This window comes from Lonchura striata, chromosome 9 (assembly GCF_046129695.1).
Source record: "Lonchura striata isolate bLonStr1 chromosome 9, bLonStr1.mat, whole genome shotgun sequence".
NCBI classification, from domain to species: Eukaryota; Metazoa; Chordata; class Aves; order Passeriformes; family Estrildidae; genus Lonchura; species Lonchura striata.
This window is the reverse complement of record NC_134611.1, coordinates 7,027,556-7,038,686: the sequence shown is the minus strand read 5'-3', so window position 1 is coordinate 7,038,686 and position 11,131 is coordinate 7,027,556.

Below are 11,131 nucleotides of genomic sequence, written 5' to 3'. Positions count from 1 at the left end.
TTGCAGCATGAAAGAAAGAAGCACTCTTTTCGCTGGGCTGATCAAATTAATTATGCTAAATAGCTGAAAATAGAGGGAAATGAAACAGAATTAGCCCTTCAAAGGATGCTTAAGGCAAAGCCAGAAATAAGCCCACTTCAGAGTGGTCTAGTGATATTTACAACCAGGGATCTTATGCTGTGCCCTCTGGCTCTGGCTGACACCAGTTCAAGTTACTGGTGTGGGTTCCTGTGGCACAACTGTGCCATAGGAGAGCAGAGGACGAGAGCTGTAAAGTTCTGGGATGCCACTGCCACTAAACATGCAGGTTTTTAGAGACATTTTAGCAATTAGTAACTACTGAATTTTGATTTGCCATTTACATAATGTGATTTTTCCTTTTCTGTAAGTGGAAGCTAAGAGCTTCCCAAGAAGTTGTGTATTTGGAGAGAATAGGTAAATGTGCATCAAGCCAAATTTCTATATCATGTACACCTGTGCAGCCCAGAGGGAGCAATGAAATCAAACTAATTTAATGGAAGAACAGGGAGTGGGGGGAAAACTGTAATAAGTTTTCACTTATATATCAAAATAAATGATAACAGTATTTATTCCCAGTGCTGAATCCATTCACAAGGTGATTTTGACTTAATTTAATGTGTAGTCTTCCTGCTGCTGCAGTGCTCTGAAAATTATTGATTGTGCTCAATTCCCAACATAAAAGCAGTTTGCTGGTACTATCAATTTAATCATAGCTGCATTTTGGTTGAAATGCTTGTCCTATCGATATCAGTATTTATCTCCTTCCTTACCTGAGTTGACAGTGTAATCAAAGTACCAGAATCTCTACATGCTTTGTAGAGATTTTCTTAATATTCACTACTGTGCATGTAATCTCAAGCAAAAATATAGAAGACATATTGCTTAGGCGAGGAGCAGATCAGGAGCATTTGCTTTGGTTTTAGGGTTTTGTTTTGCTCTGGTTTTGATTAATACAAGGCAAAACTTTCTTCTGTAGAAGTCATGGTATATCCTTTCCACACCAGCAATGGGCTTAATTCTTCCCCTCCTGTCTCTATCAGTCAGGAAATGTGTGAGCAAGAAGTAGAGACTGTTCCAAATAGTTCTCATTATTCAGTGAAGGTCACTGATTTTCTGGTACTCAACCAGAAAAGACTTAACACAAGAAATTAAACAATGGCTTTACTGAAGGTTAAAAGTCTTTTGTACTAGGAAATATTCCACTGCATAGGGAATAATAAATGGAACAAGGTTTGTAAGACCACTCTTTAAAATCTAAAATCCCATCTATTCTTTACATTTACATTTCTTTACATTTACATTTCTTTACATTGACATATGGGTTATTATATCCACTTTCTAAATAGAGAACCTTAGGCTCAGGAATACTTCATACATGGGTCATGTAGTGTATCCACAGAAGAATTAGAAGTACTGAATTGTCGTTCTGTCTGAATCTGACTGTACAGTAACCACTATACAGCACTGAGTAAATAAAAGACTGATGAGAGATTTGCAGAGGCCTTAAAAGCTCTTTCTATTGTGAGATGTTAACCCTTTGAGAATGAACTGTTACTCGTTGAAGTAGACAGCAAGAATTTCACTGCAGTAAAGTTATTAGGAAATATTCTTGAGACAAGATGAAATGCTTCCCTGGGTAGAACTACTTAGCCAACAAGGTTGTTAGGATTATATAATGGTAGGGGTTCCTCCATAAATAATATATATGTAAATCCCTTGAGAGCTGTGTATTACTTAATAGAATATTCTGCATACTGAAAATGATAACTGCAGAAAATACTAAATCTACAGAGCACTCTCAGCATTGCTAGGACTTAAATTATGCTTCTTCACACCAAAAAAACTCCAACCTTTATGAGAAGATGTTACTTGCTGATGGTCTAAAGCATGTAATTTAAATCTGAATGGTTTCAAAACTTGAATTAAAAACTTGAATGACTCATCCAATTCAACATAAAGAAACATGAAGTAATGAGATTGGAAGGGAAGGTAATGAAGAGAAAATTTTACTGTTATTTCTTATACGTTATGGAGATATGAACAAAAGAAAGATGTGGTACTGATTTGAAATAAGCTTTCTGAAGTAATGAAATAATTTTCAATAGCAATATCAAAACCTTAGGAGCAAGGAAAAGTTTTAATGCTAGAGACCTCAATTATTAAACCAAGAAATGCCATAATAAACAAACTGATGGGGTGAAAGGTTATTCCTCTGGGAGAGTTCTGTGACACATTAACACTACAAATCCAAGTCTGAAAATAAAAGAAGCTCCTGAGCTCTGTTACAGAATACATGTGAGTTTAGAAGTGATTTGTGTACATAGTAGGAAAAAGAAAACATGGAAATAAAGCTTGTTACCAGACTTCAGTGGCCCACGACTTGTGAACACAGGGATTTTGTGTTTTCACCATCTCGGCTTCCAAATGATTTAGGTATATTGGAAACAGAGATGTGGCTTTGGCTTTTCTGTTGCAGTCACCAATACTGAGATTAGACAGGTGCCTAAAATCCTGCACTTGTCCTCCCCGAACCAGGCCTCCAGTACCTGCTTTCCTTGGAGAGTGCTTTGATAGGAAACAGAGAAATGTTAGTGGAACTTCTTGTTTGCCAAGATAAGAATTCCCTGAACTTGAGTCCAAAACTGAACTAATACCTGATTTGAATTGCTACAATAATTAATTACATTCAGACTGAAGAAAAATGGCTGAAAGAATCTTGGATTCTTCAGTTACGTGCAGAGTCCTCTTTCTCTTAAAAACACATTGAGAGATTACTCTTTTAGTTAAGAAATCTTTCAGATAAATTATGTTTGGGGATTGTCAGTTGTATTCTCCAGCATTTCAACAAAATGAGTTGGATAAGAACACATCACGGATAATAGGACTGCTGGGACATCAGGTGAAGAACCACAGAGCCAAATGAGCACTGCTGAGCTCTGAGGGCAAAGCAAGAAGCACGTTCACATTGCTGTGCTCAGTGCAGGCCCCAGTCTGAATGCAGTCAGCTGCTCTCTCATCCAAGCACTTGAGTGTCTTAGAGGACAGGGCTGATGTAAGAAGAGATGCAATTTTGTAAGTGATTATTTAATGTGATGTCAGTGGACAGCAGGCAGAGCTGTTGAGAACAGGTAAACTGCAAAAATACAAATAACTAAAGTACCTGAAAATAGTTTGATTCAAACAAGACAATGGAAAAAACATTACTTTATTCCTTGTGAGAGCTGCAGATCACTGGTTAACGTCTAGTACCACAGGAGTTTTAATTTGCCATAGTATTTTCCAGACTGATTATTTGCCCAAGTATTTTCCAGAACAAATACTAAACTAGCAATAAATTAATAAATAGTTCTGAGAAATTTTTTCTAATGTGGTTTTGATCTACCTAGAATCCACTCAAGGAAAGCCATTTCTTGCTGTGTTTCTGGCTTATTTTTATGTATTGCTTGTTGGTTTGACCAAACACTCAAGCTTCTGAATTGATTCAGCCTTTGCCCACATTTAGAGGTGTCAAATCACAACTGAAAGCTGGAGGAGCACTCATTTTTCTCTTTCCCATTCACAGCTGCCAAGCTCCTGTGTTTTAGCACCTGCCCAAATTAGCATGTTCTGCTCCAGCCGAGGACTGACTCCCAGCCATCTCTTATGGGCTAAAGCAGAGATTACAATTGGCTTCTGAAATGCCAGCTCTTCTCGTGGTTTCTGGCTTTCTTTGTGCCTCATCCAACCAGAGCCAGGATGTATTCCTAGCTGGTGAAAATTGATTTGAACACACAAAAGCCAGGGATGCTTTACTGGTTTACATCTAGCAGGGATCTGACCTATCTTTGAACTCTGCATAGGCTGATGCTGGTTTTTTCCAAAATATTTTTTTAAGAGTATGGTGAGCCTCATCCAATCTTTAATTTATGGAGCATCACTTCTGTGAGTGGGCATGAAATTGAGTTTACCTTTGCTACTTCATCAAATAGCCAGTTAAAATCTATTCAGACAAACCAAATCTTATGCATAACATCCTTCATGGCCTAGCCCCTCTGCAAGAAGCACAAATTTCAGGACTGTGCTGTCACCATAGCTTCAAGTTTTGATAAATACCACCCTGCGTGGCTGCTGGGCACTGCCATGTAGGAAGTTAGTGCCCAGAGATAAATCCTGACTGTGAGTGAGGGAATGTAAACTAATGAGAGCAGACACACACCAAGACTCTTCCAATTTGGCTGGAAAAAAAAAAAAAAAAAAGACTGAGAAAACTTTTGTTTCATTTGAAGATAGATTAGATAAATGCATTGCAGAGAAACCTTTCTGATGGTTTTGTATGGTGCTTGGGGTCCCTTTGTAATAAACTTGGGGTAGCAAAGTTACAACACTGAGCTGCCTGTGTTTCTCCTGTGAGCACCACGCTGGATATAGCTCCTGTGTGAGTTCAGTGCCAACAAACAGCCTCTGCCATCACTAATGTACCAAAGCATCAGTGGGACCACTCACCTCTCCTTTTGCATGCTGAGCCCTAAAGTGGTTATTATTTATCAAGCAATTCTTTCTGCAAATATGCTCAGCAGGTTTCCTCATCCTCTTTTCCTTCCCTCCCTGATGAGCTAGGGTGCACTATCTTCCCCTTGTACAGCACAGTAATTAACGGTAGACACTTCAGAAAAAAAACCCTGAAGAAACCAAAAAGCAAATATGTTTAAATATTGGGAAATATTAGTAAATATTAATATCAAAATTCTAACTTCAATGATCCTTGATGGTCCCTTCCAAATCAGGATGTTCTGTGATTTTAACTGAATTTTATTCTCTCATGTCTCTGAAAATAGCTAGAAAAATTGTATGCACCTGACAGAGTAGAAAGTTATCTTTCACAGATTTTTTGAAAACTGCAATTATATTAAGTTGGAAATTTTATAAGCTTTTCATCATTTTTGAGAAAAATCCTTTTCACTGGGAACCCTCAATTCTGTTTCACAATACTTTTTCTCTGCAAAAATGTTATCCTTCTATCATTTCAAACTGATGCAAAAATGCAAGTGTACATTCTTTTGTATTTTATGAAACTTTGAAGTATTCCTCTGGTTTCCTACTGTTTACTGTGAAGGCCATGCCATTTTTTTTATGTGTTGCTATATTCAGCTGCATTGTAGACTACCTTGACAAATACATGCACAAAGATTGTCCCAGGTGCCATCTGAACAATTTCTGATTAGAGTGGGCAAAGCAAGCAGCAGCAGTGAAATGTGAAGAGAGGCAGAGCTAAGGCTGCTTTTTTTGCTTGATGAGACAAAGTGGCAAATCCAACAGACAAAAAACTGCTGGGAGTCAAAGCCAACTTCTCCCAGCTGTGGGGCATGAGGCTCTTCCCGTTGGAAGCAGTTCTGCTTTTTTCAAGGCCACGGGAGCCTGGGGGAATGGTTCTTGGGCTTTTGCTTGCCCACATCTTCCCTTTTCCTGCCAGCAACCCTGGCCCCGCTCCCATTTCAGTGATGGCCCTGTGAACGAGTCTGTAACCTTGGTGGAGAAGCAGGAAAGTGGTGCTAATAATAAAAGGGCTAATTGTGCACCCCATCTGCCTTGGAAATGACTGAGTTCAAAGGAACTGTCCTTGCAAACAGTCCTCCTCCAGAAAACATGGAGCAGTGTCTTTTAAATGGCTTATGCTGAGGAATATCTGTGCAGTATATCAGTGTGCATATGAGATGCCCATACAGTTGTGACTCTGAAAAAAACGAATTTAGTAGATAGCCAATCTTTCTGATTTTTTTTCTTTGAGGAATTTTATATGGCACTCATAGGAGGTGACAGAGCTGAAGGGTTTTGCAATGGAGAGAGAAAAAATGCTTTAAATATGGTTCAAGTGGCAGGACCTCGTGAGGCAGGGGGCTCCCTTTGTCCAAACTCCTTTCTGTGTTAAACATTTTTTATTGTAAAGACATATTCCCCTTGTACTTTGTAACATCCATGATGTCAGGACTGAGAGGAAATGGGATGTAAATCTGCTGGAGTTACCCCCAGCACCCTCACACACACCAGTTTTAATCTTCCAACATCAGACACGACACATGTGATTGTGATCTCATTTATAGTACTACAAAATGGAGATTAATTCTGTCTAAATCACACACCAAGTCAAGTTTTGGAAGTGTACCTTTAAGAAGCATATGGCAGAACACAAATGTATTAAAGTCATCAATATTTATGGAGCAGGTAAATGCATATTAGACAGGCTAGATGCCATCTGTCAAAATAATCTTGATTCCAACTTGCTATCCAAAAAGATGAAGACTATTTCTAGGGCCAGCTCCTTAAGTCAGGTTAAAAGACAACATATTCCTGTGCCAACAAAAGTGAGGTTATCACATAAATGAATATGAAAGGATATCCTTATGTATTGAGTCACTGTCAATTCCAGACATGTACCAAAAATGTTGGACTCTGAACACGTCATGGAGCAGCCCCTAGGCACAACTTTGTCAAAGTAATTTTGTCCTTCAGACCAGAGTGCTAATTGTTCAGAAGTATTCCGGGCAAATTTAGCCAAAAGTAAATTAACTGGTGAGTCCGTATCCCATTTCCTAAATCAACTATGGGAAGAGTGGACCACAGAAGCACATTGGTGGAATAGATTATTTTAGGTAAGGAACAGGCTGAAATTTTTCCCTTTCTAGATTAATTTCAGGAAGTGTTGGAGTTTAAATATTTAACAGTCTAATCCTGCATCAGCTTATGTTAATAAAACTGTCATTAAACCCTGGAGGAAGAAATTTCAGACCTTGGAAGTTAAATTTATTTTAATCCTGTTACACAGGGCTGTTTAATGTTCTCCACAGAAATCCCTAAAATAAGGCAAGAGTGACTTGGTTTTCAGATTTTGGGGGGATTTTTGTTTCACACGCACCAACCTGAAGCTCTGATCATATTTGCCAATTTGGCTAGAATTCTGACTAAGCTTAGGGAAAAAAAAACAAACCTAAATTATAGCAGGGGTTTCATGTGGTTTACAGTTTCAACCCAAACAACTTTTAGAATTTTTTGAGTTTCATTCAGAATTAAACAAAGCAGACAGTAAGTTGAAGAAAAGGGGATGTGAATGGTGGTGCAGCCCAAGCAGGTTGGTTGTGTAAGAGTAGAGAGAGACCCTTCCACTGGTCATTATCAGGGCTAAGTGCAAAATCCCCCTTTTCAATGTTAAAAGAAGTATTTGAAAGTCAATTAGCTAACATAGTGTCAGCTGCTTATTTTATTTCCCCATTCTTAAGAAACTCCAAGAGTAGACAATTTCTGTAGATTTAGAAGAGTTTTTTAAAATGCCAGGAAATGTGTCATGTTCAGTAACCAATAGACACTTCATTAACAAAGTTTCTATTAAGCAACACACAGCCAAAGTCTCCTGAAATCAAAGGGGAACTTTCCATTTGCGTCTTAAACCAGACCTTTAAATACAAGCCAGATAGTAAAAAATTAGGCCTAATTATTAGATTTATTTTTTATGACATGCTTATGTCCTCTGCTATGTTATTAAATGCAGACTGCCTGATCAAGGGTATTTTTTCCCTGAAATGGGCTCCCCAAGTCTATTTTATATCATAGCAAATACCTACAAAATACATTTGACCATTAATGCCTTCATTAAAAACAGGTTAAATTTACAAGATGAAAGCAACTTTTTAGTAAGGTGGTTTTTTTTTTTTTCTGTCCTACTGGCTCCATGTTTCATCAATGATGTGAATCAAAAAATCCTAAAATGGCTTGGGTTGGAAGGGACCTTAAAGATCACCTAGTTCCAAATCCTCTGCTGAGGACAAGGATACCTTCCCCTAGACCAGGTTGCTCCATCCAACCTGGCCTTGAATTCTTCCAGGGATGAAGAATGGATGGTTGGTTGTTGGTGACACAAAAGAACGTGCAATTATTTCATTTTTCTCTCAAAACCTCTTATTGGGATAATACATTGAGGTATTAAGTGCAGTGGGGTTTGTTTGTTTTCCCCACCTTCAAAAGGGGTTTATGAAATAGTAGAAAATGACACAATATTCCAGTTCAGAGGTAGAAAGGGGGGGGAAAAAGAGTAAGGTCACTGAAAATGGGGCATATTTTTTCTGTACAAGTGGAGGTCTGTATTCTCATTTTGATTCTTTGACTTAAGCCCATCCTGCAAAATGTCTTCAAGAGTGCTCTTCACTGTGAGTGGGTGTGGCTGAGCTCCATCTCTAACCCAGACCTCATAGAAAACATTCAAGGAAGACTAAATCTAATTTAATCCATTACATGATTGTGCAAAATGGCTTAACCGCATCACAGGAGCGAAGGCATCTACCCTGGGACAGACATTGTCAAAGAGCTTTCAAATGCAAAATACAGTCTTGCAGGTGATTTAGTCGTGGGAATTCAGCACTGAGTGTGTGCTTCACTTCTGCCTCTCCAATCAAAACAATGGAGCCACTATAGAGAAAGAAATATTAGAACCATTTCCCTTATTAACTTTTCTTATTAGAGGATATTTAGCTGTCTATTCATCTTTTCTTTTTCTTCATTTAATCAAAGAAGTTTTATAGAGGATCCTTATTAGTAACAAAACTTCTTCCAGGGGTGAGGAGACATTTTAATTCTTTTTCTTAAGTAACAAATTTAAATATTGGTTTAAAAAGGAGGAGGGGGTGAATTCTGAATGAAGTGAATCAAATTCAATTCTGAATGAAGTTTCTTTCCACAAAATCCAATAATTCTTTCAAAAGTAACATTTCTTCCACAACTAGCTCTTGCTTGTTAGTCACTGAATGTTGTCTACCAGTTGGAAAAAAAAAAAAAAAAAAAGGTGTTTTGTTGTTTGGTTTCTGCCCCAAGTAGTTTGAATGCATGTTTACACCTCACTCAGTGAGCTGGTAAAGTGCCCTGACAAAACCCTCAAGATTTGGGAGTTTTCTGTGATTTGGTCAGTCCTACTTCAGGTAAACATTACCATAAAAATGACCTTACTTCAGTGAAACTCAACCCATTTTTCATTATTTTAGTCTGGCATTGGACCTGTAGCAGAGTGGAATAGCTGACACAAACCTGAGAAGTTTGGCTCTAGGGTACCTCACCTCTGTTGTCCTTTGCAGGCCTTTGATTCTGGGTCTGTTTACATTCACTGTCAGAGCACAAAGGGGATGTTACGGGTAATAACAAGACCTGGAAGAAGCCCAGCCATGACCCTTCCCCAGGCGCATCCTGGAGAGTGATGGCACAGACCTATTCCTCTCACCTGCCTCTGATCACCCCCTGGAACAGATTGATGTTGTCACATAAGCAGGCTCATTTTGGATACCAGGAATCTTTATAAACCATTAATTACTGAGGGTCCAGCTTGCTGACATCCATCCCACACCATCTGAATTGCCTGGATCCTCCTCCATAGCTTCATTTGGAGGCGAGCTGAAGCATAGCCAGCCCCCCAAGGCTGGCAGTGATTGAAGGGGGCAAAGTGCCCAGGAGCAGGGAATTATCCTTTGCAGCAGAGTGGGAGTGCCTCTGCACCCTGTACCTCCTGCCTTGCACACAGCCACAGAGCATTCAAAACATAACTGGGGCTGACAGGGAGAGCCAGGATTGGTGTTACTTGAGAAGTGCTGTGCTCTCATCCAGTTCCTGTGTGCTGTAGTGGCAGGAGGGAGGCTTTCATGTATAGTTATAAGCTCAGGTGTGAAGGTGTTTCTGTTGTGCACAGACAAACTGCACAACTCCAAATGCCAGCACTCCCTGGAGATGGAATTTCTTCATCCCAGACAATGTGGTGGCCTGGAAACAAGAGCTGGCACAGCAGTGCAGGTGCAGTGGGAGGTGTGGCTGCACAACACCTGCACTGCTGCAGCACAGGTTCAGTTGTGTTCCTGCCAGAAACACCTGGACAATCTCACCTGCCTGTTGAGATCAGCTTTTGGCTGCAGTGTGAATTAACACTGGGGCTTTAGCAAATGTGTGACAAGTACAGCACAATGCTTCTGCAGCAGAATCGGGCTGGATGCAAGCAAATTCTGAATTTCTCAGTGGATGAAACTGATGTAACATTGTCCATATTGAATTGCATTTAAAAACAGTAATCCCTTCCCATTCATTGCTAATTGGAGGAAGCAGATTATAGCTGCCAAAACCGCAAGTCAAATGCCAATAATTTAAAGCACAAAGGAACTCAAGTAACAGACATGCTAACCTAGATATTAGAAAAATTGTGTAGGAGGTGTTTTCCAATTCTATTTTAAGCTATATAAAATTAACACTTCATTAAAATCTCTGAAACATCAGCTTCAGGGCTAAATTTAGCTTGCACCAGCACAAATCCAAATCACCTCTCATAAAGCAATAATTTTATATAGATATAACCAAAGTCTAATTTTGTCACTTTTGAAAGTGCAACCTTGTAGCCATAGAGATGGCAGCAGAATTGTGAATTTGGCCTTTTAATAGCAAAGCTCTTCCATTTGTGACTAAGTATGCAAGCTGCCCATCTACCTTAATGTAGAGAGGCAATGCAGAGAGAATGAGAATTAAATTTAGGGGAGCCTGATTCTGAAGAGCAAGTTTTAGCAAATATTAGTAAATGCTGTGCTTGGTAACATTCTGAACTAATCAGCTTCTGGAACACAGTACCATTGCTTGTTTTCTCAAGCTCCCTTTATTTCTACTTCATGAGCTAGGTGCTGATGAAACACCCTGCCATGGTATAGTCAACACTGAGATGTTTCCTCTTTCCAGAAAGCACTTAGTCTGGACATTTGGTCTTGGGTGCATTGGAAATCCTGCTGGAAAATAAATACAAATACAGACTGTGAAGTCTCTCTGCTCTTCAAAGAGCAGACTGTTGTTCCCCCTATCACCCACAAAAGTACATCGAAGTATTGTATCCTCCTTATGTTCTTCCTGGTGATCCTCCAAGGATTTTGATGTTTAACATAGACCCTTGTTCAGAGTTGGGATCTAAAATCCTCAGTTATCTGGTGTGTTTGACAGCAAGCAAAAATCTTTATATGCATTTTGAACTGTCCTGTGGGGCCTTAAGAGTTGCCTTGCTGCTAGGTTGTCTGGAAAACCCGTGAGAGAATGTTGGCTTTCCTTGCCTTAGGTATTTCTGGTGTAGTTCTCT